Source organism: Esox lucius, chromosome 17 (genome assembly GCF_011004845.1).
Source record: "Esox lucius isolate fEsoLuc1 chromosome 17, fEsoLuc1.pri, whole genome shotgun sequence".
Taxonomy (NCBI): Eukaryota; Metazoa; Chordata; class Actinopteri; order Esociformes; family Esocidae; genus Esox; species Esox lucius.
This window is the reverse complement of record NC_047585.1, coordinates 41,654,693-41,681,318: the sequence shown is the minus strand read 5'-3', so window position 1 is coordinate 41,681,318 and position 26,626 is coordinate 41,654,693. Positions and strand designations below refer to the sequence as shown.

The window sequence follows — 26,626 nt, the reverse complement described above, 5'->3', positions numbered from 1 at the left end:
TAAAGTTTAAATGTACATTCGCGTGGGCCGAAAGACAACACGAGAGAAAGTTGTGGGCATGAGTTGATCGAAGGATGCATGTGTGCTGCAACTTGACCAAAGCCTTATCGGCGTTCAGGTGTCTCTTCGTACATAGATACATATGTAGAGACATAAGTTAGATACATATGTAGAGACATAAGGTAGATACATAGGTAGAGACATAAGGTAGATACATAGGTAGAGACATAAGGTAGATACATAGGTAGAGACATAAGGTAGATACATATGTAGAGACATAAGGTAGATACATAGGTAGAGACATAAGGTAGATACATATGTAGAGACATAAGGTAGATACATATGTAGAGACATAAGGTAGATACATATGTAGAGACATAAGGTAGATACATAGGTAGAGACATAAGGTAGATACATATGTAGAGACATAAGGTAGATACATATGTAGAGACATAAGGTAGATACATAGGTAGAGACATAAGGTAGATACATAGGTAGAGACATAAGGTAGATACATAGGTAGAGACATAAGGTAGATACATATGTAGAGACATAAGGTAGATACATAGGTAGAGACATAAGGTAGATACATATGTAGAGACATAAGGTAGATACATAGGTAGAGACATAAGGTAGATACATAGGTAGAGACATAAGGTAGATACATAGGTAGAGACATAAGGTAGATACATATGTAGAGACATAAGGTAGATACATAGGTAGAGACATAAGGTAGATACATAGGTAGAGACATAAGGTAGATACATAGGTAGAGACATAAGGTAGATACATATGTAGAGACATAAGGTAGATACATAGGTAGAGACATAAGGTAGATACATATGTAGAGACATAAGGTAGATACATATGTAGAGACATAAGGTAGATACATAGGTAGAGACATAAGGTAGATACATAGGTAGAGACATAAGGTAGATACATAGGTAGAGACATAAGGTAGATACATATGTAGAGACATAAGGTAGATACATAGGTAGAGACATAAGGTAGATACATATGTAGAGACATAAGGTAGATACATAGGTAGAGACATAAGGTAGATACATAGGTAGAGACATAAGGTAGATACATAGGTAGAGACATAAGGTAGATACATATGTAGAGACATAAGGTAGATACATAGGTAGACTATGTAAAGTTTATTTAGGCATGCAAGGCTATATAACACCAGGCCGCTTACCATTTTCTGGCTCCACCTCGGTCTACCCCTTCTAGGTGTGTGTTGTGTCCAGAGAAACTCCCCAGGCAACCAGTCAGATGTATGGGCCTCTCTGGCACAACCACATGGTCTATTTTTGACACAGGTCTGGTTGTGAGCGTTCCCTAATATCTTCTTCATGTTCGACCACAGGAGTTATCGACTTGAGCCATATTGTTTGACTTCTTTGCCTCTTTCACGTGGCAAAGCTCAGAAGGTGGGTCCCTGGGAAAGTACCCGCTCCTTCAAAAGGTGACGGCTGGAGAGAGAGAGATTTTCTCAAGATGATATCGCAAAAGTAATCCCTCGGCTCAAATTTTCTTCTGTACATTTTGGGAAGCACAGTGTATCGTCGAGTATGAAGCCTTTTAAATGCCTAATATCCGATACATGAAATACACCAAAGTGATTATTCACCATACAGAGGATACAGATTGTTATCACTACAGAGTACCTCTATGTGGAACATTTTGAAGCTGAAATGATTCCCCACAACAGGCGTCTGAAAACTTCACGATCATACCATCTGGAGGTAAGCAAGTGCTGTAGCTGCTGATATCGATCATCCTTTACACTTCCCCTTCACAGATGGCAAAAACTGCCATCTGGGCGCAGGTGTTTGCAGCTTTGAAAATGGAATTAACAAATAAAGAAGTTCCAGCCACTACTCTATGCCAATAATGCTAAGAATTTGGCTCTATAGTGCATTTCATATGAGAGTCTTGGAAAGGTGTTAGTGCTTCTGCGTGTGTGTACTCGCACATGCTTCTGCATGCACGTGTGTGAGTGCGTGTTCCTGCTTGTTTCTTTTTTTCCATACTCGTATGCGTATTTTAGCTCGAGACGTCAGTTTGCTGGGATGTTGTATTTTCTAGCCATAACAATGAGCCTCAATGCTTTTTCACGAACTACCTAGCAATACAACTCAAACAGTCAGATGTTTTATGCCTTTGTTGTAAGAAATCTCCTTGGGTTAAAAATACCATAACTTTCAACAACATCATGTGCCTCCAGTTTGACAATGCATTTGGCCGAGTTGTCATTGTGAATGAGAATTAGTTCTCTTAAAGTAGACAATTACAGTGTTTAAGCTTTAAGTAGCAAAGAATGTCAGGTACATGTATATATTACGTATAACTGCCAATTTTCCGCATAAAACATGCCAGTAACACCTTTCATTCAAACAACTTGAAATTGTTGATGTTGTTACACATTTACTAGTCAGCTAATAAGAGGTTGCATATTTCCTTACCTGACTAAAGTTGCATATTTTTCCTTGTGGATCTTCCTCTTCCATTTAAATGAATCATCCACGTTTTAGACACTAACATCACAACAGCACTTTCTGTGTTTATGTACGACCAATCAAATTAAAAGTGATGGCTATGAATCAGCGGTCATAAAGTCAACCTAAAATGTATAATTCAGCACTTTTTAGTGAAAATGAACAACATAAAGAGCATGAACAAATGTGGCATTACATACTGAGGTAATGCATGAAGACAACGCGGAATGACTTGAAATGTGAAGAGGTAGACTCTTTGAAGATGTGAATTGAACATGTCTTTCATCTCACTCTGTACCCTGGAGCAGAGGAATAATTATTATTCATCCTCAGATTACTATGACTCTGGTTATGAATCTGGATAGCTGAACACCTGTAAATAGTGGAAAGGCATTCAGACACAATGCTAAAATTGGAACACTCGGAACACTTGAGGTGAACTACTGAATAAATACAGAACACTGTAATTACTACTGTAATCACTACTGCAATTGTTGGTATAACAAATAGGGCTTATAGTCGGCATGAGGAAGGTGTGCATTGTCTGGTGTGCAATTATAGACACGACATGACCTGGTCCATCGAGGTGCATTTGAGTCAGTCATTTAGAATGACCACCTTCTTAGCCAGTGAATGTTCGGCACATTTGAACTGTTGGTTGAGTGCGGCCGTCTTCTCTGTGAGTTCTTCTGTTGCTGTGTCGTAGGGCAGCTGGGCCGCCGTTTGCCCCGTACATGGTGTTTTATTGGTACGTTTAAACACCTCCGCCACTGCTTCTTGAAGTCCTCGAAGACAGGAGTTGTGTCTGGTTACCAGAACAGTTCCCAAACGCCTGCATGAATAAATGCTTTTTCACATAACAGTAACAAACCCTTCAAGGAAAATGATGTTCGGTGTCCAGGAACAGAACTGTTATTTCAAAAGCAGGAACTTGTAAATAAGCAGGAACTTGAAAATAACATTGTTTTATGTGCTAATATTCTTCTCTAAGTCCCCCTAGGAAAATGCAATAAAGACCTCCTATGCCAAGCAACGCCTCTGTCGGTCAGAAACATTGCCTTCCGGTGTCCAGTCTGCCAGCTGAAGGCCCTTCCCAGGGTGTGAGTCTCTGTCTAAGTGCTCTTCACCCTCTAACTACCATCAGCGCTACCGAAGCCTGCTGACTTTCAATGTGGTTAAGACTATGGGAAGTGTTTTAATAAGAAAGGACTGAATATACTTGTTCAAGGCTGGTTACGGATACCCCCTTCATCACATTTTCTCATGTCAATTACATGTTTTCGTCCGTTTCGTGCATTTAAAGTAAGATCTTTTCGCAACTTTTCTTCACCAAATGTTGTTGTGAAATTAAATATTGAAATAAATAAAAATGAATGGAAAAAATTATATCGTAACTAGACAGGTTCCAACCCCTGCGAGTTGATACTTGGTTGAAGCCCTTTTAACAGAAGTCATTACAGCTGTGAGACTGTTGGTATGGGTCTCTAGCAACTTTGTACACCTAGAATTGGCAAATTGTTGCCATTCTTCGTTCAGAATTGTTCAAGCTCTGTCATGTTCCCTTGGGGGCATCAATTGTTTTACAACATTCTGATTGAATCTAGGACAAGGCTCAGACAGGCAATTCAAGGACATTTACCTGTTCATTCTATAGCCACTCTGAGGTAACTTTCGCTATGTGCTAAAGATCATTTTCATGCTTGAAGGTGAAATTCCGTCCCAGTTTCAGCTTTTCTGCAGAGGGCAGTAAATGGGCACTTTTTCAAAGGCTGGAGACTTATCCAATGATTGCATTTCAGTTTTGTACCATGAATACATACCTTTGTTTCACAATACCAAAGAAAATCTGAAAACACTCAGAGGGAGAGATCCAACAAAATGTCAAAAACCATAAGCAGTTTTTTTCTGATAATTCCTAGTAGTAGCCTTAACACAACATGTTGTTCTTCAAGTCAAAGTGTCCCGCCTCCCTTCTCGCACATTTCCTGTCAGATCTCTAACCCTATGTACAGTTGTGCTTATAAGTGTGCATACCCTGGCAGAAATTGTGAAATTTTGGCATTGATTTAGAAAATATGACTGATCATGTAAAAAACTATCTTTTATTTAAGGATAGTGATCATATGAAGCCATTTATTATCACATAGTTGTTTGGCTCCTTTTTAAATCATAATGATAACAGAAATCACCCAAATGGCCCTGATCAAAAGTTTACATACCTTTGAATATTGGGCCTTGTTACAGACACACAAGGTGACACACAGGTGAAAATGGCAATTAATGGTCTATTTCTCACACCTGTGAGAAAGGGGGCAATACACAGTATTAAGAACTAAGGGAATGCAGACTTTTGAACAGGGGTCAGTTCATTTGTTTCTTTGTTGCCATGTTTTGTTTTATGATTGTGCCATTCCGTTATGACCTACAGTTGAATCCCATAAGAAATAAAAGACGTGTTTTTCATTCTCACTCATGTTTTCATTACAAATGGTACATATATTACCAATTCTCAAAGGGTATGCAAACTATTGAGCACAACTGTACTTGTCTGTCACCTCTGAGGCTATATACCCTTACATCCCACCTCTGAGGCTATACACCCTTACATCCCACCTCTGAGGCTATACACCCTTACATCCCACCTCTGAGGCTATACACCCTTACATCCCACCTCTGAGGCTATACATCCTTACATCCCACCTCTGAGGCTATACACCCTTACATCCCACCTCTGAGGCTAATTACCCTTACATCCCACCTCTGAGGCTATACATCCTTACATCCCACCTCTGAGGCTATACACCCTTACATCCCACCTCTGAGGCTATACACCCTTACATCCCACCTCTGAGGCTATACACCCTTACATACTGGCATTGGAGGCTAAGGATGGTCCCTGGATGGCAGACCAGAGGCACTAGGTAGTGGGGTTGGAGGGCTACTAGGGGGCACTCTTCCCTCTTGACTAAAGATCAAATCACGGTAGTGAAGGGGACCTGTGAAGTTCCTGTGTCCTTTGTAATTTTATTACTTGCTCTTTGGGATTGTAGGCTGGGAAAGTGCATGAACGGTTTGTGACAACTTACTATTTAAATAGGGTTTTGTGAAATACAACTGACTGATTTATTAGCAGTTATAGTTGGGATGTCATCATGACGACCTAATCATCCCCAGCTCCTTATAGGTTAATTCATTGCCTCTTCTACCCCTGCATAAATATATAAATAAATATATGTGAAGTATTATAATGTGGGTACTTAATGTGTGCTGTCTATAAAGCATGAACATTGAAGGGTATAAGAGCTTATTGGAAATGTCAAATGTAATGTAAAATACGATTGTAGGCTAGCTTGCCCATTCCAGTAACAAGGTGCTTTATGTTAGCTAGCTTGCCCATTCCAAAAACAAGGTGCTTTATGTTAGCTAGCTTGCCCATTCCAATAACAGGCTGCTTTATGTTAGCTAGCTTGCCCATTCCATAACAAGCTACTTGATGTTGGCTTGCTTACCCATTCAAATAACAAGCTGCTTTATCCTTTTAAGACCTGAACTTTGATAACGTATGCATTTTTTATTTCTCTTAGCTATCTGGGATTAGTAGGACCTGATAAGTATAATATCTAAGCATGGTGCAGACAACTGTCCTCTAATAAGGACAATAAGTTTAAGTTAAGCAGAATGAAGTACATGGTGCAGGAAGCCTGAAACAAGAAGCCTCATATGCGGACACAGGCTCTCAGGAGGTTAAATTAGCTAGCCTGCCCCTTCCAATAACAAGCTGCTTTATGTTAGCTAGTTTGTTCATTCCGGAACAACCTACTCTAGTTTAGCTAGGTTGCCTATATTCTAACAAGTTGCGCTGCATTGTGTGGAGTAATTAAATGTTGCAGGTTGAAATCTTGAAGTATTGAAGATTTCAACCAGGACTTTACAAGGGTTTGAAACGGTTGAGAGCATTATTTGGTTTTATGTTGGGCTTCACTTTGATGACGTTATCAATGAGTGGTATTCAGCTCCAGGCTATACTGCATTGTAAATTATGCCATCTCAACATGGCTCCTCATGTTTTACTCTCTCTGTCATAGAAATAATGCTGAATGAGACGACATTTGAGAATCGTTGGCTCATATATAATACTCTCGCCTTTTCTCACTAAAGAACGCACTTCTCCAAACCTGCTGAAGCTCTCCAATACACTGGTTTTTCTTCTTAGCCCTGACCTCTACTGAAAGATACAGTAACACGGTTGATGAATTGCAGACTGATGAATATAGGCTCATACACTTTCTCATGTTCATTCCGGATACAAAATTCGCTTATGTTTGTCTGTACATAAGCGAATTGCGCATGTGAGAGTTTTAATCCAGGAAATGTATGTCACCACCTAATATCCCTCTCTTAATACCGCTTGTCCCTCAGTCATTCATGTCCTCTTCTAGGCTTGTCAATGTCTTAATAACTTAGGCACGTGTAACCAAACAAACACTGACATACATGCGCGCAATATTCACTAAACGCACAACAAATACAGAGCACTCGTCAATGTCAAGGTCAGTGTATATGCCATTTAGTAGCCTGGTGGTTGGAGCAATTGACCAGAAACCAAAAGGCTGCTAGATTCCACAGCCAGTTCTGTCACGGTGAAAGACAGTTAATCCTAATGCTTCTGCACTGCTCACTTTCCTACTATAAATGAAGATATGCTGTCAGTAACCTATCTTGGAAAATATGTGGGGGAAAAAATCATTTACAGTTTGACTTCCTCCATGTCCATTGGATATTTTGACCATTGGATACAGGGCTGCGGCCAAAACATCTCATCTGGTGTTCTTCAATCAAGGCCAAACAACTTCCCCGTGTCCTAATTTAACCCACTCCTGAACGTCCAATACTCGTTTAATGTAAGTGCGTTCATTTTTTATGAAATTGACATTTTGGCCCAAATCTGACAGTATTGTAAATACAAATAAATGTTGTGTGATGGAACTTCACAGTTGTCATGCCTTTTTGAGCCTGTGCCTGTGGAACTGGGTTGACGCTGTGAAAAGCCTGGCCGGGTCAATACTCCCACCATGTGGCAGGTTGATGTTACAACAGTCTGTCACCAAAAGAGAGTGGAATGAGTGATTACACCGCAAAAACACCTTTACCTTCAACCACACAAAAGAAAACCTATCACACTTCGCTGACTGTGTTTTCTAGTAAAAATAACTCTGTTGCGACCGGAACTAATTCCAAAAATCCTGTAACACAATGACAGTACAGCTACAAAATGTATCTGTATGTGATAGCAGGTTTCAGCATGTTGCCTCCTTCAAGGCTTTTCTAGATCTGGTTCCAAGAAACATAATTTTGGGCTCTGCTGTTAATTAGTCTTCTGGCCTTTGCAGAAAATATTGTTTGACATAGAACACCTCCTCCTGAAGAAAAGGATATCAGTAGTAGATTATGCCTGCACAAATCAGGGTATGATTGTAGTTAATATTTCAGCTATGCTCGCGGATGAACCACCTGTCAATTTATACCGAGTGGGTGAACCTAAAGCTATACTGTAGCCCTTGTAGCACAGGTAACCAAAGATACGTATTATAAACCGTGCGTTTGGAATCCTGAATGCTAACTGTCTGAAAGCTGTTGTATACAAAAATGTATATTTCACAGGTATGACATTGCATAATCGTTCGCCACTCTAGAGTTTTGCAGTACATTATCGTCAATATACAATGGCTAGGTGTGTATCCAGCTGCACATTTTGCCGAAGAACACCTTAGCCATGGTACTGTCTTGGCATTATACCACATCCACTTGGGGCTTACTGCATAAATAAACCCTTGATAGCTGACGCTATATATTTAACAGTGAGAGGCTTTATAGAAATGTTATTTGTTTGGTATAGTGGAGACAGGAATAGGTTATAATATATTAAAGGAGTGATTTGTAAGATATCCACCATTCAGAAGTGGAAAGATACTAATTATATTATAAATGTTATCGGGGGAAAGATTTTATTAGAATTCACTGTCAGTCGATTCAGCATGTTCCCAATTATTTTTCCTGTTTATTTTGTGTCGGGTGTAGCTTGCCAGTCCCATTGAAATTGGGACGAAGCTCGGGAGAAAACTCAAATAAATAGAAAACTGGAATCTTCTTTGACTGATGGGAGAATACATGGGCTGATGAAAACCTGTAAAGGGAGCTGTTGGCTGTTTTTCCACTCAACAAATAAGCTAGACATCATACATACAGTAGTAAACTAGACATCATACATACAGTAGTAAACTAGACATCATACATACAGTAGTAAACTAGACATCATACATACAGTAGTAAACTAGATATCATACATACAGTAGTAAACTAGACATCATACATACAGTAGTAAACTAGACATCATACATACAGTAGTAAACTAGACATCATACACACAGTAGTAAACTAGATATCATACATACAGTAGTAAACTAGACATCATGCATTCAGTAGTAAACTAGACATCATACATACAGTAGTAAACTAGATATCATACATACAGTAGTAAACTAGATATCATACATACAGTAGTAAACTAGACATCATGCATTCAGTAGTAAACTAGACATCATGCATACAGTAGTTAGCTGGACATCATAGATTGCGTATTAAGCTAGCAACCTAGCTAGTAAGGTACTGATTTAGTCACACACCGGTCACACACAGGTCTGTATGAGGTCCTACTTCACAGTGTACAGTAGGTCAGAGCAGAAACCAAGACATGATATCCAAGGAGCTCCCTGCAGAACTTTAAGATATAATTGTGTCGAAGCATACATCTAGGGAAGGGAATAAAAAATTGCTTAAGCACTGAAAATTCCCAGAAGCACAATGGGCTCCATCACTGTGAAATGAAAGAACCACCGGGACTCTTAATAGAGCAGGCCGTCAGGCCTAACGGGGTAACCGAACTAGAAGGTCCTTGGTCAGGGAGGTGGCCAAGAACCCAATGACCACTCCAGTAGAGCTTCAGTTACTATGCAGAGATGGGAGAGCCTACCAGAAGGGCAATTGCCTCTCCAGCAATCAATCAGGCCTTTGTGTCAGAGTGGCTGTACAGAAGCTACTCCTGAGTCAAAGGCATTTAAACATGCCATCTGAAAGATTCTGTCAGCATGAGGAACAATATTATCTGGTCTGATGAGACCTAAATCAAAGTAATAGAACTGAATGCTAAGGGCCGCATCTGGCGACAACCAAGGTAACACTCATTATCTCACTAATACGTCCCTATGATAAAGTGCGGTAGTGGGAGCAACATGCTCAGCAGTGCTGGACTACTTTGACAATAAAAAATTGACCCCTCTCCTAAACAAGCACACTTCATCAAAACTGAGATTGCATAGAACCACCAGGACCTCAGATCAATAGGAACACTTGAACTTTTGAATCTTATATTACTTGACACGTTCGCTCAAAGAGTAATGAGCTCAACCTCCGGCTGAAGTATCAACTGGACCGTGCCAACAGCTGTCCAACTAATCTACCCAAGGAGCTACTTCCTGTGCTTGGTCCGCTCAGTTTGAGTATAATAATCAGCTTCCTATCCTCTGGAAATAAAGCCTCTGTAAAATAAAAAAAATCAGGATGGAATAAAATATTATCTGCCATTATCAAACCTCCCATGCCTCTCAATTTTCTTTTGAGAAAGCTGTTTCCTAGCAACTCACTGCCTTCCTGAAGTCCAATAATATTTCAGAAATGCTCCAGTCTGGTTTTATTCCCAAACATGGTACAGAGACTGCACTTGTGAACGTGTTAAATTACCAGTTAAAGATATCAGACAAAGGTTCTTCATCTGCTTCATGCTTTGTGAACTTAGTGTTTCATTCTGGCACGGCGCCATGAGGGGGCAAGAGGGGGCTTAGCCCCCTCAGTTGTATTTTCTGCCCCTCCCAGTTTAAGTTTTAACCATTTCACGCATAATTTTCAAATATCACTTAATGGCCCCTCAAGCGTGAGGTTTTTTGTGTGCGTGATTTCAGTACTCAGAGTTCCAGAATGTTCTTATGCCATCACAATACATTCCATCCACTGCTTCCCAAAAACACCACGCTGCTTACTAGTTATGCATATTTTTTTTTTATTTCAGTTATATTAGGAAACTACTTCCCGTTAGTAAAAAGGTATATTGAATAATGATTGAACAACCGTAAGAAAATGCTGTCCTTTTTCTAAAGAATATGGCGCAAAAGATACTGGCACGCTTCACTTGTATCAATAAAACATACACTGTCAGGCAATAGGTGGTGTTTACATAGTTTTTTTTCTCAAGAGCAATTCCTGAGGGGGACATCAAAAGTAGTGCTGTAATACTGTTTGTTTACGCCATCGGTTTCCTGGCTACTGCTCTGCAAATTCATCTATTGTGGGTGTGAACCCTACCAATATAAAAAACGGACTGGATTAACATTATCTATGTGCATTGAGTGCCTTTCAGACAGTTGAGACGAACACAGTCACCTTGCCATCTAAGAAACACTACATACACTGCAAGCTTCTCATTAAAACAGCTGCAAACACTGGTTGATGTTACTGTAGGTAGCTAGCAAACATCAGCTAACTGCTAGCAAACAAAGTGTGACCTGTAATTTGAATGCAGCGAAAATGAAGATTGGGGACAGTTATAAATGTGTCCTGTTGCTTAGAATGACAGAAGCAAAGAAGTGTCTAACATATCCTTTGTTTGAAGTAGTTACTGAAAGTCAGCCACCAAAGACGTACTCCCTCAGATTCTCACACACACAGAGTGGTTATAGTACCTGCATGATGTGCCACTACTGAAGACTGGACCGAACCATTGTGAGACAATGGGCGGGGGTCGCAATCTTTTGAATCTTTTGAAACTTAAAAACGCGTTATTAAGTGTCTAGCGTGCTAGCATGCTGTTATAAATATTATTGAAATTATATAGTTATGTTTACAGTGACATATTGGAGAGGGACACGTAGTTTTCTCAGTATGGAAAATCTTTCTGGAAGACGAGCAAATGTAAATAATCACCCAGAGTGATTATAATCACCTCATCTTATCACCTGTCCTTATCTTTGGTTTAGACACAATAATTTTGACCGGTTGTCAGCTCTTCCAGGATATGGTAAGATGTTCAAGTCGCTAATATCATTCGTTTTTGTGTCAGACATTTTTATTTTAGAAAAATATCACTGATAGTGTTGGCTGCCTGTTGGTACATAAGTTACACCCGATTTGAACGCTTGCTGTCTCGTTAATATCATAGCGTAGATCTTCAAACAATTACAATGAGTAAATAAAGTAAAAAACATTGTGAGTAAATAAAAGAGTGGTCTGTCCACTGATCGTATGCTTGGGCCAATTTAGCCTGATCACCCTGGTGTGAACTTAAGGGTTAAATACACTATGAAAAAATTGGACAAAAAATATTAACCACCTCACAATTTCTTACTGGCCCCTCAGTTACTTCGTCCTGGCGCCAGGTCTTGTTTCATTCTACACTATTGATCACTCTGTTCTTCTGGAGAGATTGAAAACCCATATTGGTGTATGGGAACACGTTCTCACCTAGTTTAGACTAATAAAAAAGATGTTTGGCCATATGCGTTTCCTCTGAAAGGTACGTACTGGTGTTCCTGAAGTCTCAGTTTAGGGACCACTCGTTTTCAAGTATCTTACCTCTTGGTGAACTGGAAACACATTGTTCATTTTAATTGCAGATGCAGATCAAACAAAAATGTACCTTTCAATGAACCATGGCAAAGCCCCAAAAATGCCTACCCTAGTTGTCTTTCAGACAGTCGAAGACAGCATGTTAATGTTTTGAGCATTGGGTGCTAATAATTGTTGATTGTGTGGTTGGATCGAACAGATGTTGAACCCACGGGCGACGCATGCCATTGACACTTGTTAACCTCGAGCATGGACGGACGACAGGTGCTCATCAGCTGACTTAGCGCATACATTGGTGGATAGAATCTTGGCTGCGTCACCCCTACTTCCTGTGGCTATGGATGACTGTACAGTGTGTGGTCTCCAAAAAGGACCTCTGCATTATCCTCGACCTGATCTTTATTTTCATTTGGTCAAAAGATTGTGCAGAAAAACTCATCCATGATTCTGTTACTTGAACATTAAAAAACATTATGACCATTTGCCTAATATGCTATTGGTCCTCTGTGTGCCGTCAAAACAGCGCCGACCCACCAAGGCATGGACTCAGAGTCCTGTGGTATCTGGTACCAAGACGTAAGCAGCAGATCCTTCAAGTCCTGTAAGTTGCGAGGTGGAGCCACCTTGGATTAGATTTATTGAATACCATTGCCATGAAGGGGTGTACCTAGACTGCAACGATGTTTAGATTGGTGTTATGTGTCAAATTGATATCCACATGAATGCCTGAGCGTCAGAACTGGACCTTGGATCAGTGGAAGAGGGTTAACTTGTCTAATGAGTCCCGTTTTCTTTTACAGCACGTGGATGGCCAGGTACGTATGTTTTGTTTATCTGGGGAAGTGACGGCACCCAGGGTATCCGGGCAGAACATTGCCCAGAGCATCACATTCCCCCCACCTGCTCGTTGTCTTCCTACAGTGTATCCTGGTGCCGTCACTTCCCCAGGTAAACAACGCACACATACCTGGCCATCCACGTGCTGTAAAAGAAAACGGGACTCATCGGACAAGGTCCAGTTCTGACGCTCTCGTGCCCATTGTTGGCGCTTTCAACAGGAGACAGGGGTCATATTGGGCACTCTGACTGGTCTGCAGCTACACAGCCCCACGCACAGCAGGGTATGATGCACTGTGTGTTGTTATACATTCCTCCCGTTTTCATCCTTAGAATGTTCTGACTTGAGCCACAGTTGGCCTTCTGGACCAGACGGGAAGCCTTTGTTGCCCTTGCTCATCGATTCGCGTTGGGCGCCCAACACCCTGTCGCTGGTTTGTGGTCCGTCCCTCCTCGGACCACTGCCAGTAAGAAGTCACCGCTGCTGACCCTGAGCACCCCACAAGCAATGCCCTATCACAGGTGCTCTCACCATAACAATTTGTCCCGTGTCAATGTTGCTTAAGTCTTTACCCCTGCCCATTTCTCCTGCATCCAACACACGGACTATAAGAACTGATTGTTCGCATACCATCTAATCTACTCAGACCTTGACATGTGTCCTTGTTAGGAGATTATCAACGACCGGTCACTTCCCTTGTGAGTGGTCATAATGTTTTGGCTCATCCGTGTATATAATGACATTCTGTAACCCAACCTACCTTGCCTTGGAGTATATTTAGTACATGGTGACTATAGCAACATGTTTGTTCATATATACCTCAGTGCTGTGTTGTATTGTGATCAGTCAAATTGATTTGTAATACTCACATGCCTCATTCACAGCAGGTGTCAACAGTGAAATGCTTACACACAGACCCTTTTCCAAATTATTTCATGTTAAGTTACCAAGTTTTAAGTTAAGTTTGAAAGTTATAACACAAAGAAAATACACACAATTTGAAACACATCAATAACAAGGACAGTAACTTGGTTATTTACAGGGACTATTAAGCCTGGGTCAGTGCGTGAAAGTTTGAAAATACAAAAAGTCTGCACTACAGAAGTGCTGAATGACCGAAATAAATGTAAACATTTAATATGAGGCATTTACTGTATTTCAACACTAGATGTCAGTGCTTACATTTAAATTGGATAAAAATCAACACAGCAAATTCAGTAGTGAGGCTCCTGTATATAGAAAGATTTAAACTAATCCGAGGAAGACTCAATGTATGAGAACTCATTATTTGTCAATACAGGTTCAACTATTTACCAACCATCAAATTTTAATTGTTGATTGAAATTACATATTACAGAGGCCCTGCACAACCAGCTATCAAACAGTCATAAACAAAATATCAATTTGTTTTAATTCCCCTGTAGCCATCATTTAAGTCATAAAGTCTATTTCTTTTACCTGGATGAAGACAAACGACCGACTTCATTTGGCCTATAATTATCTAGAACACGTGACAAAGTCAAACTGACAACTGCGGCATAATGAATGGCAAAAAAAGCAGTATTTCACTTATCTGTTTACAACAATCAGTCGTATTCAACTTAACAATGATTTATTGGCATGGGAAAGATTTGAAAACTGTACATTGGTTTGCCAAACCAGTTGGGGGTCATGGCACTGGTTCAGCACATACTCACTGGGTTATGGAGGACATGGCAGTAAAGGGCTATAGTTGACTAGCCAGGTCTCCACTGGACTTTGAGTGTAGTGGCATCTTAGGCACTGTTCAAAGTGTTAGGCACATCTTAGGCATTCTTAATTCAATATGCAGCCTATATGGGTTTGGGGCATGATGGTATTACCTGTCGTACCGAGTATGTCATACCCAATGGGCACATCGAGGGCCCTCACTGTCAAGTTGCATTGAAGAGGGAACCGAAATCAATGTGGTTAGGGCCATTCTTCCAGGTGGACTTGAGCCCTTTTTGGCATTGAAATGTGTTATTGAATTTAATAAACAGTGTCTGTGTTTCTCAGAATTCAGTCCCAGGACAACTTTAGTTTTCATTGGACAGTATGTGCTACCTCTAGGTTAGATCAGTTTTGGTGTTTGGCTCACTGGTTTGCAGTGGACACAAAACAGTGAAGTGGTTTTGAAACATGGGCATGGTTTTCAAACACGTGCATGGTTTTGAAACATGGGCATGGTTTTGAAACATGGGCATGGTTTTGAAACATGGGCATGGTTTTCAAACACGGGCATGGTTTTGAAACACGGGCATGGTTTTGAAACATGGGCAGGCCCCAAAGTTTTCTTGTGAATCTGCACTGTAAACATAAGGACATTAACGACAAATTGTTTTTAACTTAAAGGTCCCAAGAATATTCCAAAACTGATGTAGCACTCACTTGTATGAAAGCTCAGGGATTTCATGTTGCATATTTTTGGTCCCAGGCCCCACTCTCCCAACCACAAGGCTACGTTCCACTGTAACATACATACAATTACGTTCTGCTCCAAAGACACTGGCCCACTTATTGTTCCCAGGATTTCGGAAACAACCCGCTGTGGTTCTCTACCTAGAGCTCAGTTTTTGTGTAGTGATCTGCTGTTCCGTGTAGATCAGGGCTGCTCAATCCTGGTCCTGTAGATCCAACATCCAATGCCATCTCTGCCCATGGCGTGCCAGCTCTGCCCATGCCATGCCGTCTCTGCCCAGCTCTGACCATGCTGTGCCAACCCTGCCCAGCTCTGCCCATGCCATGCCATCTCTACCCACCTCTGCCCATGCCGTGCCATCCCTGCCCAGCTCTGACCATGCCGTGCCATCCCTGCCCAGCTCTGCCCATGCCATGCCATCTCTACCCATCTCTGCCCATGCCGTGCCATCCCTGCCCAGCTCTGACCATGCCGTGCCATCCCTGCCCAGCTCTGCCCATGCCATGCCATCTCTACCCATCTCTGCCCATGCCGTGCCATCCCTGCCCAGCTCTGCCCATTCCGTGTCATCCCTGCCCAGCTCTGCCCATTCCGTGCCATCCCTGCCCAGCTCTGCCCATTCCGTGCCATCCCTGCCCAGCTCTGCCCATGCCATGCCACCTCTACCCATCTCTGCCCATGCCGTGCCATCTCTGCCCAGCGAGCTCCCCTCTCCACTGGGATACCCAGGCTCTGACCTCATTATGGCGTATGAGTCACTGAGTTACTCACCCTTCCATGCCATTCCTGAGAGGGCTCCTCACGTCATACAGTACGGGCTAAAGTCAGAGATATATGAGTGTGGTTACAGTATCTGGTGTTCTGTTGAGATCCCTTCGGTTGTCCGGGGCTAAGATCAGGACAGTACGCTGTGATCAACTGTGAGCAGGAAGTCTGCAATAGTTTCTCCAGAGTTTTTTGGTGTCCCGTTGGATCTTAGGTAGGCTCCAATTAATTATTCTGGGTCTTCTGCAACCAGTTCTACCATGTTGATCTTAATTTGTCCCACATACAGTAGATTTAATGTTTGTTGATTCTCAATCCTACTCAATTGTTTCTATTCCCAAGCCTCTTGTCTCTAAAGGTAAATCTGGATATTGTACATCTGCCTCCATTTTGCAGCAGACCATAAAATAAATAGACCTGCAGCAATTGAAATGTTACATACTGTATCACATAAAAAACATGACACATTACCATACCTGGATTCAAATACTATTTACATTCTTTCAGATAATTGTATTGCTTCTTCGGTTTGCCGGGAGTGACATATCCTGACGTATACATATTCCACCAGAGCATAGCATGCACGGCATGGGGCAACACCGCCTCCGGTTTGTAACAGTCGGCACCGTGCACAGCTTCTACCCCCAAGACACAAGACTGTTAAACAAGACTGCCCAAGGAAATATTACAAAATGTCAATCATTATCAAATGTCTCTGCACTATTCATTTTGCCTTGAATACATTCAAATGCACTCTGCGCCAACCCCCCACCCCACACACACACCCATAAACGCACGCACACACTCCACCAAACCTGTTCGAACATAACATGAATGCACATGTACTCCACACAAATATAATGCAGTCTATAAGTATTTGGACAGTGACACGAGGGTTGTTTTGACTCGGCATTTCAGCACCTTTCGTTTTATATGATTCAGTGGCGATGGGGTTGACTTGCGGGCTGTGAGATTAAATTTGGGGGGGGGCATATTCATCCAAATCCTATGAATCTTTTAGAAATAACACAACACTTTGCATAAAGTGCTCCCATTGGAAGGAAAGGAGAATTGTCTTCATAGCAGTCAATGCAGGTCAAGCAGGCCGTTGTTACACAGACACGCCTATTCCTGCCCGTCTTCTGTTCTGTAATGCAGGGCACAGCTGCAAGAGAGACCCAGGGGAACCATCTGGTTTTGTGGAAGTAATCACCTGCTCACCAGCAACGTTCCGATGCGCTGCGGAGAACAGGCTGGCGTACCTTATAAAGCATCCGTTGACCGTATACTCCGTGCAAAAAAACAGAACTTCAGCTGGAAACAATTGCAGAAGCCACCTTGACATTCAAAGCAAAACGATGTTGCTTTCATTTGAGCAATAGCTTGGAAGCCAGACAGGCTAGTCGTGGGGGGGCGGCGTGGGCAGCGGGGGTGGCGGCATCAGCCCCAGGACCACGGTCTGGAGTGACTAAACCACAAGGATCCATGACGTTGTGTCTTTTGATTGACCTCCTGTTTACTTGCTGTGACCTGTAGCGATTCGCCGGCATAGAGCAAAGCCATGGCTCCGTCAGGCCTGGGGAGAGCCAGTGCTGCTCGGCCACCAACAAGGCACTTCATGTGGACAATCTGGGCAGTCGCTTCAGTGGTTGTGTTGAGGTCTGCTCCCATGGGGAAGTGATTTGAATCCTGAACTGGAGTGTTTACGATGCCGTGTTCTACACTGTCGGCTGGAGTTGCAGCGGGAGGATTTCCCATGATGACAAGGGCGCACCTGGCAACTGGGAGGGTGGCATTTTAACGGCCGCTCAGAGGGGGCAATGTATACCGTCGGTGGAGAGATTTGTCCAATCATAACACTACTTGTGGATTCTCAGCGCTAAACTTCACCATGGCCTCTCCTCTCCCTCACTCTCTCCCTCACTCTCTCTCTCTCCCACACTCACTGAGTTTCTTCCTCTCTCTCACTCTCTCTTTCCCTCACTCTCTCTCTCACTTCCTCCCTCTCTCTACCTCTCACTCTTTCACTCTCTCTCTCTCTTTCCCTCTCTCTCTCTCTCTCTCTCTCTCTCTTTCCACAATTGCAGTTAAAATTCCCAGGACCACCCACACGTCTAAACATTTATGCCTCACTAAAAGTTGCTTTGAATAAAAAAAAAATCTAAAATAGATTATTTAAAAAGGTACTGTATTGTTTAAATTGTATTACCTATACTTTTCCTTTACTATTCAGTAATTAACCTTAACACATTAAATTTCAATCTTTGTCTATAGTCACAATTCATATGCTGTGCTTTGCCCAAAACAAAAATCTTCCCCCTTCAAACCTATTCTAACTATTAAAGAAATGATTTCTGCTACATAGATTTTTTTATGAGGTCCCTGTGTTTTGGAAGCTAGTGGCGTGTATAGTATAAAACAGAAAAACAATAAGTGGGGACAGAAGAGCAGGTCTCTCGTGTCGGACGCCCAAGGCTCGGTCTCATCCTAGTGTCCAGTTCCACACACTCCACCCCCGCGCTGCTGACCCCTGGAAAGGCCGTCACTGGCTGGATGCTGCTGCCTGGACACTGTGGCGGCCCCGGAGGTGTTAATGAGACGCTGTCAGTGCGTTGAGCGTCTCACGTTTCCGTGTCAACAGGTTGTGGGATGAAGGACAGGTTTAGTGTGTCGGATAAGAACTGAGACAAGTGGTTCTGATTCTGAGTGTCTTCCACCTGAGCTGAAACGGTTCGGACTCTGGTTCAGTTACCATAGCTACAATGGGATATTCTGCCTGCTACATCGGGAATAGATGCAAAGCGGTTATTTATTTTTTTAACACTCTGTAGAATGATAGGCACATCAGCAATTGAAAATCAAATCTGTTAATTCCCTGAAATAGGTGGTCTGTGATGACTGTAGTTCGGCACGGCGACAGGACACAAACAAATATGGTGGGGAATGTATCTGACCTCAAATCCGTAACCAGTAGTAACCACAATAAGCAAACAAAGGAAAACCAAACACTTCCAGTCCCATTGTTGCCGAGCTTGATGTGCTAGCTAGCTACAGGATTTGAGTCCTCTCAGCCGCTTTAAACCAAAACAGCTCAGCTGGCCCAATGCTAAGTGCTTGTTTCTGGTGACAGTGACGACTAGATAACGTTATTATTATTATTTAGCGCATTTAGCGTCTGGAGTGGACGGGGAACATAAATATCAGGCAGCTGGTTGGTCTGGCTAACTATGATTGGACATTAGCAAAGTCAATCGGTGATTCATTGGTACCAGATTGGGTGAGCGGAGTGGGCTTGGAGCGGTTGTCAAACAAAAATGTGTACATCCAGTGCATTGGGCAACCTCAATTTGATGAATGGAAAGAAATACATGTTACAAAAATACCAGAAAACGTAGTGGTTGTGATCCCCATGTATGCAATTGCCTTACTGAGACATTTTATGTGGGTTTCTCCTTGAATTTGTACCTATTGCTTTTCTGGGGGTGATCAATAGCAAGTGGGGCACCCCTACAAATGCCGGAATGTGTGCCCTCTTACACAGTATATACAGTATTCATCTGTCACGATGTCGATGTCATGGAGGGTTAGGGTTAAAGCACTTACGTAACTGTACACATTAGTTATTTGCACTTATTCCAATACAATTTACATAGATTTAATGAATTGATAGATTTGTTTTCATTCAGCTATTGTGTGCCGTGCACGCACCCAAAACCTCCCTTCAAGACTGAATTCATAATTGTCTTGCAAAAATGAGTTAGTATTTTTCTTCTCTGAGGCTGTTCTGTTGAGTCTCAATCTTCCAAAATGCTGACAGACTTCGTTTTCCTTCTAAACACCAAAGACGTAAGTCTCTGAATGTGTAAATCAGAATCCTTTGAGGTTCAACCAGAGAGCTATGGCTTCTTTATTCCAGTGTTCTCCTTCCCGGCTAGATTTTGAACCATTACCCCATTTAGTGGGAGATGGCTGGGGAATGTGGGACATTACGGGATGTCAATGGTACATCAGGGATATATTCTCTGACAGCTTGTGGTTCTTGTCATTCCCAGGCCAAATTAAAGGAGCGGAAGGAGAACTCGGTCTAGAACACACAGCGAGTTAAATGTGTAACCGTTTAGGAGGTTTTTGGTTCCTTGTTATTTATTGGGTTTGATTACACCATCATGTAGTCAAAATCAATGACAAATACAGCCATGCACTGCATGTCCAAGTGAATGAAAAATGCAGGGCCACTTCAAAACATCTTGCGCATGTTGTCTCGTCTGATGAATAATTTGAAGGATTAATACAGTGTGTTGCCAGCTTTTCATTGCATGTCGAAAATGCACATTGTTTACCGAAAAAGAGACTGGAAAAAGATGCGGGGAACAAAAGACCAGATTGTGTGGCTTGTTTGAACTTTAATGCCAGTGTTTCAGTACAATTCGTTGTCACAGTACAGACAGCCGTGTGTGACTGCTCTGTACATAAAAGTAAGACCTGAATACAATGCCCTACAGTTTGTTAACAGAACAACTCTTTCCTGTGCGTCCGTCTGTCTCCATAGTGCATGCTTTTGAACATGTCACACACAGCCGCTTGGTAATAACAGTTGTCTTGTGGGTTGACAGGAAAATATTTAAGTTTTCCCCCTGAAACACAAAAAAATGTAAAGTTGGCATACCTGGCTAAAGAATATAATTAGCGATTATTTGTGTATATGTACATACATATACATACATACATATACACATACATGTGCAATACTAAATAAATAGTAGCATGCAATGTCCCTCATGCCCGAAAAGGTTGGAGACCCCAGAAAATAAACATTGCTATGACCAGTTAAACTGAATTCCACCCCAAGACGGCTACTTTATGTCTTTAAAGAAAACCATCCATTTTGTGGCAAGCAGTGATGGTGACAAACTGGCATGACGTTTCAGGCCTGCGCCACCTACCTGGGCATGGTTTTCACGATTACGGAACCTACCCTTAATCTGCACCATATCTGCATATTGCAATGTCTTAAACTGAAAAGTCCCTGTTGTTTGTCAGTAGAAGACTATGTTACTTTGTAGGAATATGCGTAAAAGTTCAAAAAACTGTCTGCAAAGGCCAAATAGAACGGCTAACAGAAAGAAACAGAGGGAGCGAGAAGTGGATTTTAGCAGAAACATGTTTCCAAGCTGACAACTTTGAGAACAAGCAGTACAGTAATTGGAAAAGTCTAAAAGTGCAAAATTTAACAATGAGCATACTTGCTCTATTGCTGATGCAGTCATGGAATTTCGTTTCCTGAAGTGGTTTTCACCATGAGGTCACGGCATTAAAGAGTTCGTAAAGCAAATTTGGCGATTGAGTGCCCTATTGGCAGAGTATGTTCGGTGAACACAATATATCTGGGAAATGTACAGGACAGGGAGAGCAGAGATGTAGCTTAGCATTGTTTAGCCACATTTGCATACAGTCAACGCTAGAAAAGTCCCGTATTGGTCTACGTCTGCAGACAACTAACTGCATATTACCTTTATTATGGTGTTTTCTTACTTGGAGAACAAGTATGTCACTAATAAACAGCATCTAATGTAGAAGTATTTGGAACCAAAATAAAATGTTCATGAATGAATCCTTAAAGGCACAATCTGTGGACATTTTCTCAGTCTTTGACGGTTGTTCGACCGTAACCAAAACAAAGATCCTCTTTTGCTTTAACGGTAAAATTGACTTCACATTGAAATTCCGCTTTTATTTATACTACCCAAAATGAACACCAGCAGAGCAGCTTGCTAAGGAACCAGTAAAACAGTAATTTTCTTGTTTGACTGGATAAACATCATACATTTTCATGGGAGAGAGAGACAGAGGAAGAGCGAGGTGAACATCTTGAGAGCTTAGCTTAAAGTACTGAACAACATCACATGACATGAATTGAAAGAGGTTTATATTATTACCACCATCACAAATTTTATATTTATAGGCAATACTAGACATTAGGAAGACATTAAAAAGCCATTAATCCATTCTAAGAATTTGAAAATGTTAAATTTTTCTGAATTAAATAGGTTTTCCTAGTTTCCTTTCTGTCCCTCAAAAAACATTGTTCTTTATCTGTTTTGGGTTCTGTTCTCTGAACCAGATCCAACCCCCGGTATACAACTGAGAACCTACCTGTTGTGGAGGCGACAGCACATGTTCTGCCACATTAGTGGTTCATCAAAACAGTACCATACGGAGCGACTCCAAATAGATCTGCCACCCTTAATTACCAAGACTTTGCCAAACAACTTTAACGCTGATTTACACACCAGCGGTAACTACAGTCTCACCAGAAGAGAAGCCTGTTGAGGTTCTACAGCCACTTCATCATGTGTTCCTCTCCTTGTAATGACTTCCAAATGGCCTCGCACGTCTGAGTATGATTTTCACATCAATTTATTGCATGTAAACCGTTGGCCACATTGACCGAGCGTGAAACCTCCTATCGTTACGACTTCCTGCTCCATCAAACGCAGGGGGAGTTTGTGAAACCGATGGAACTGCCGGAGAGGAATTGGAATGCTTGATTTGAGGCGAACCGTTGGCTGGTTTGAGTCTGAGTGTATAGACCTTGAAGATGGTAAATCCTGACCAATTGAATCCCACAAACTGTTTTAGCTTACTATTGGCAAATTGTGTTAGAATTAGTGTTACCTTTAGTTTTAGGCATTACAGGTTAGGTTTGAGGTTAGGTTGGGGTAAGGTTTAGGGGTAAGGGGATCGGGAACTGATATCAGTTTTCTGCTCCCCACAAGGACAGAGCAACCAGCGTGTCTGTATGTCAGTGATTGGCCAGTTCTTGGAGGCTGGGCCCAGTGGTGGCGGAAAAACACATGGCGGACAGTCTCTCAATTTGAATCTGTGTCCTGAACTAACCACAAACATCTATGAAGGTTATCAAAAGACTCATCTACCAATCCACCGGCACAACGTGTTTGCCATGATTGCCTGCTAGGATTTGAGTCATCTCAGCCATTATCTTTTAAACAGCTTGGCCTGCCTATGTCAAAGTCCTCAGGACGATGGGAGCTGCTTGATGTTAGTCAATGTGTTGGAAGTGGATGTCTGACATAAATATAAGCCAGACGGCGAGCTTAGCTAGCTGTGATTACACATGGGATAATGACATTTGACTAGTCCATTTTCAGACACACACTATGTTCAAGTCATGGCTATATACTTTATTCACTGAACACCATATCGAGGCGGCAACTGAGAGAAATGTAGCTGAAAACTGATTGTGAAATGTACTTTAGATATTATATCTTCAATCATTTGAATCAGGACTGCAGTGCATCAAATGCATGTAACTCACCAAAAGATGCAGTGACTAAGATTTCTCATAACTTTAAATATATTTTCTTTTTTTTTGTATTTTACATTGTAAGTGATTTTTTCAATCCATTGTACTGTCCAGATGTCACCTTGTCATCACGTCCTCACGTTCCATGATTATTCAGTTCTCTAATGTCTCATAAGTGCCTGCTGGGAAGAATAACACACTCCGATTCCTATTCAATTCTAGGTTGTATTTGTGAATGCTACCAAGGCACTTTTCAGTTGTATTGCCATGTTAGCTTTGCTGAAAAAGGAAACAGCTTTCCACAGACCGCAGCCACACAAGCAGTCTTTTGTTCATAACAGGTTTGCTAAAAAGTGATGAGTAAATTTGTTTCCTCTGTCATCTGTTCTTTATTTCATTCCAGGTTTGCTAAAAAGTGGTGATTAAATTAGTTTCCTCGGCCATACAGTTGTGCTCAAAAGTGTGCATACCCTTGGAGACTTGATAATATATGTACAATTTGTAAAGAAAACTTGAGTGAGCAGGCAAAACACATGTCTTTTATTTCTTATGGGATTCATATTCAACTGTAGGTTATAACAGAATGGTACAATTATAAAACAAAACATGGCAACAAATAAAAAAATTAACTGACCCTTCTTCAAAAGTCTGCATACCCTTAATTCTTAATACTGTGTATTGTCCCCTTTAGCATCAATGACAGCGTGCAGTCTTTTGTAGTAGTTGTCTATGAGGCCCAGAATTCATGCAGGTGGTATAGCTACCCATTTGTCTTGGCAATATGCCTCCAGGTCATGCAAAGTCTTTGGTCGTTTTGCATGAAGAGCATGTGTGATACCTCCCCAGAGTGGCTCAATGATATTAAGGTCAGGAGACTGATGGCCACTCCAGAACCTTCACCTTTTTCTGCTGTAACCACTGGAGGGTCAACTTGGCCTTTGTCATTGTCGTGCTGGAAAGTCCAAGAGCGTCCCATGCGCAGCTTTTGTGCAGAAGAATGCAAATTGTCTGCCATTATTTTCTAATAACATGCTGCATTCATCTTGCCATGAATTTTTCCAAGATTTCCCGTGCCTTTAGAGCTCACACACACCCAAAACACACCCAAAACACCCAAAAAAGTGAGCCACCACCATGCTTCACAGAGGGGATGGTATTCTGTTCACTATAGGCCTTGTTGACCCCCCTCCAAACATTGCGCTTATGGTTGTGACCATTAAGCTCTATTTTGGTCTCACTCCAAATTACAGTGTGCCAGAAGATGTGAGGCATGTCTCAGGCATATTGTAACCATACTTTTTTGTGGTATTGGCACAGTAAAGGCTTCTTTCTGGCAACTCGACCATGCAGCTCATTTTTGTTCTAGTATCGTCATATTGTGCTCGTTGAAACAACCACAGAGGATTAGAGATATTTTTACAGATCAGCCTGAATTGCTCCTGAGTTTACCTTTGGGTTTTTCTTTGTATCCCGAACAATTCTCCTGGCAGTTTTGGCTAAAAATCTTTCTTGGTCTACCTTACCTTGGTTTGGTATCAAGACATCTCTGAATTTTCCACTTCTTAATAAGTGATTGAAAAGTACTGACTGGTATTTGCAAGGCTTTGGATATCTTTTTATATTCTGTTCCATCAAAAAGTTCCATTACCTTGTTACAGGGGTTTTTTGGCAGTTTTTTTCTGCTCACCATGGCTCAGTATCTAGCCTGCTCAGTGCATCCACGTGAGAGCTAACAAACTCATTGACTATTTAGACACTAATTGCAATTTAAAAGCCACAGGTTGGGATTAACTGCCATTTTTTGTGTCACTTTGTGTGTCTGTAACAAGGCCAAACATTCAAGACAACTGACTGCATATTATGTAAACTTATGATCAGGGTCATTTGAGTGATTTCTGTTATCATTAATATTTAAAAAGGCGCCAAACAACTATGTGATAATCACTGCATTCATATGATCACTATACTTAAATATGTTGAAATGGATGAAATCCATACAATCTCATTAGTACAGCCCTTCCATTAATAAGCGATTGGCTAAGCAGTCTAAGAGCTGTGCATCAGGCCAAATGATTGGGCAACAGAAAACCTTATTAAGACCACGAGTGGAGCTGCCTCGCCCCTGTGGGTACGCGTGCGGGTAGCAGAGATGTTTGACTTTGGGTATGGGTTAAAGAAGGCTTGTTTAAAGAGTTGACATCACTTCTGTTGCACATTTCTCCCATTGTGATGCTGATAGAGTCTTCCTGTTTTTCACAGTGACCATCAGACTCTGAATCTGCCAGTATAAAGCATTTGCGCATTGCTTTGCTGAGGGACGGAAATCGAGGGGTTATATCAGAGTGAGATGTTTCGGGGAGAGAATTCAAGGAAAGAAAGAAAAAAGGTTGTAAAGCTCCAACGATGTCAGCTCAGAACATGGCTCATAGAAGCAGGGGATTCTGGGTTAATGGACACCGTTGTTTATTTGCCAGTGACTCTCACTTGCTTTGGGAGCTTAAGTTTCATCATGAGGCAAAATCCTCCCCAGATATTTATGAAACCGACTTACGATATCAGTGGATTACCTAGGAACACAGAGGTGATTTTTTTTTGGAAGTTTAATTACTGATGAATAGTGTGAAGTGGTCAAAGGTGAAATATTGGATCTAGATTAGTCATTTATTTTTAACAACTCTCAGATGTGGAAAAAAACGCTTAAACACCTTGATCTTTTATGACATATACATGTTAATGTCTATTTTTCCATTTGGAAATAGCTCTAGGAACTATAATTTATGTCAGATTTATTACGTAAGTTGAGCATCATATCTTTGAAGTTACAGATGAGTAATTTCCATAGAAGGCAAACGCAGGTGTGAAATTGTCATGGAAACATACAACGGAGCAACAATAAGTGACAAGTGACTCATGGCTAAACACGAAATGCATATTTAATTTTTAGTTAATCAACAGCTAATCAAAGTCACAGTCATACTTCATGTACTCACTGTGTGTGCATAGCTCATAACCATCGCTTGTCGGACTTTTACAGATACACGGAAACCAAGGTGAACCCTCCCTCCACACTGTCGATCGCC

The 26,626-nt window shown here is 41.5% G+C and overlaps 1 long non-coding RNA gene across 1 annotated transcript in view; it reads left to right on the top strand.

The window, feature by feature from the left end:
- The first annotated feature begins 11,593 nt into the window (after window positions 1–11,593).
- LOC105007156 overlaps window positions 11,594–26,626 on the top strand; it is a 28,435-nt gene continuing 13,402 nt past the window's right edge. The window contains exons 1-3 of the long non-coding RNA XR_827514.4: window positions 11,594–11,631; window positions 12,703–12,780; window positions 13,350–13,538. This is a non-coding gene — a long non-coding RNA (uncharacterized LOC105007156). The remainder of the gene's footprint in view (window positions 11,632–12,702; window positions 12,781–13,349; window positions 13,539–26,626) is intronic.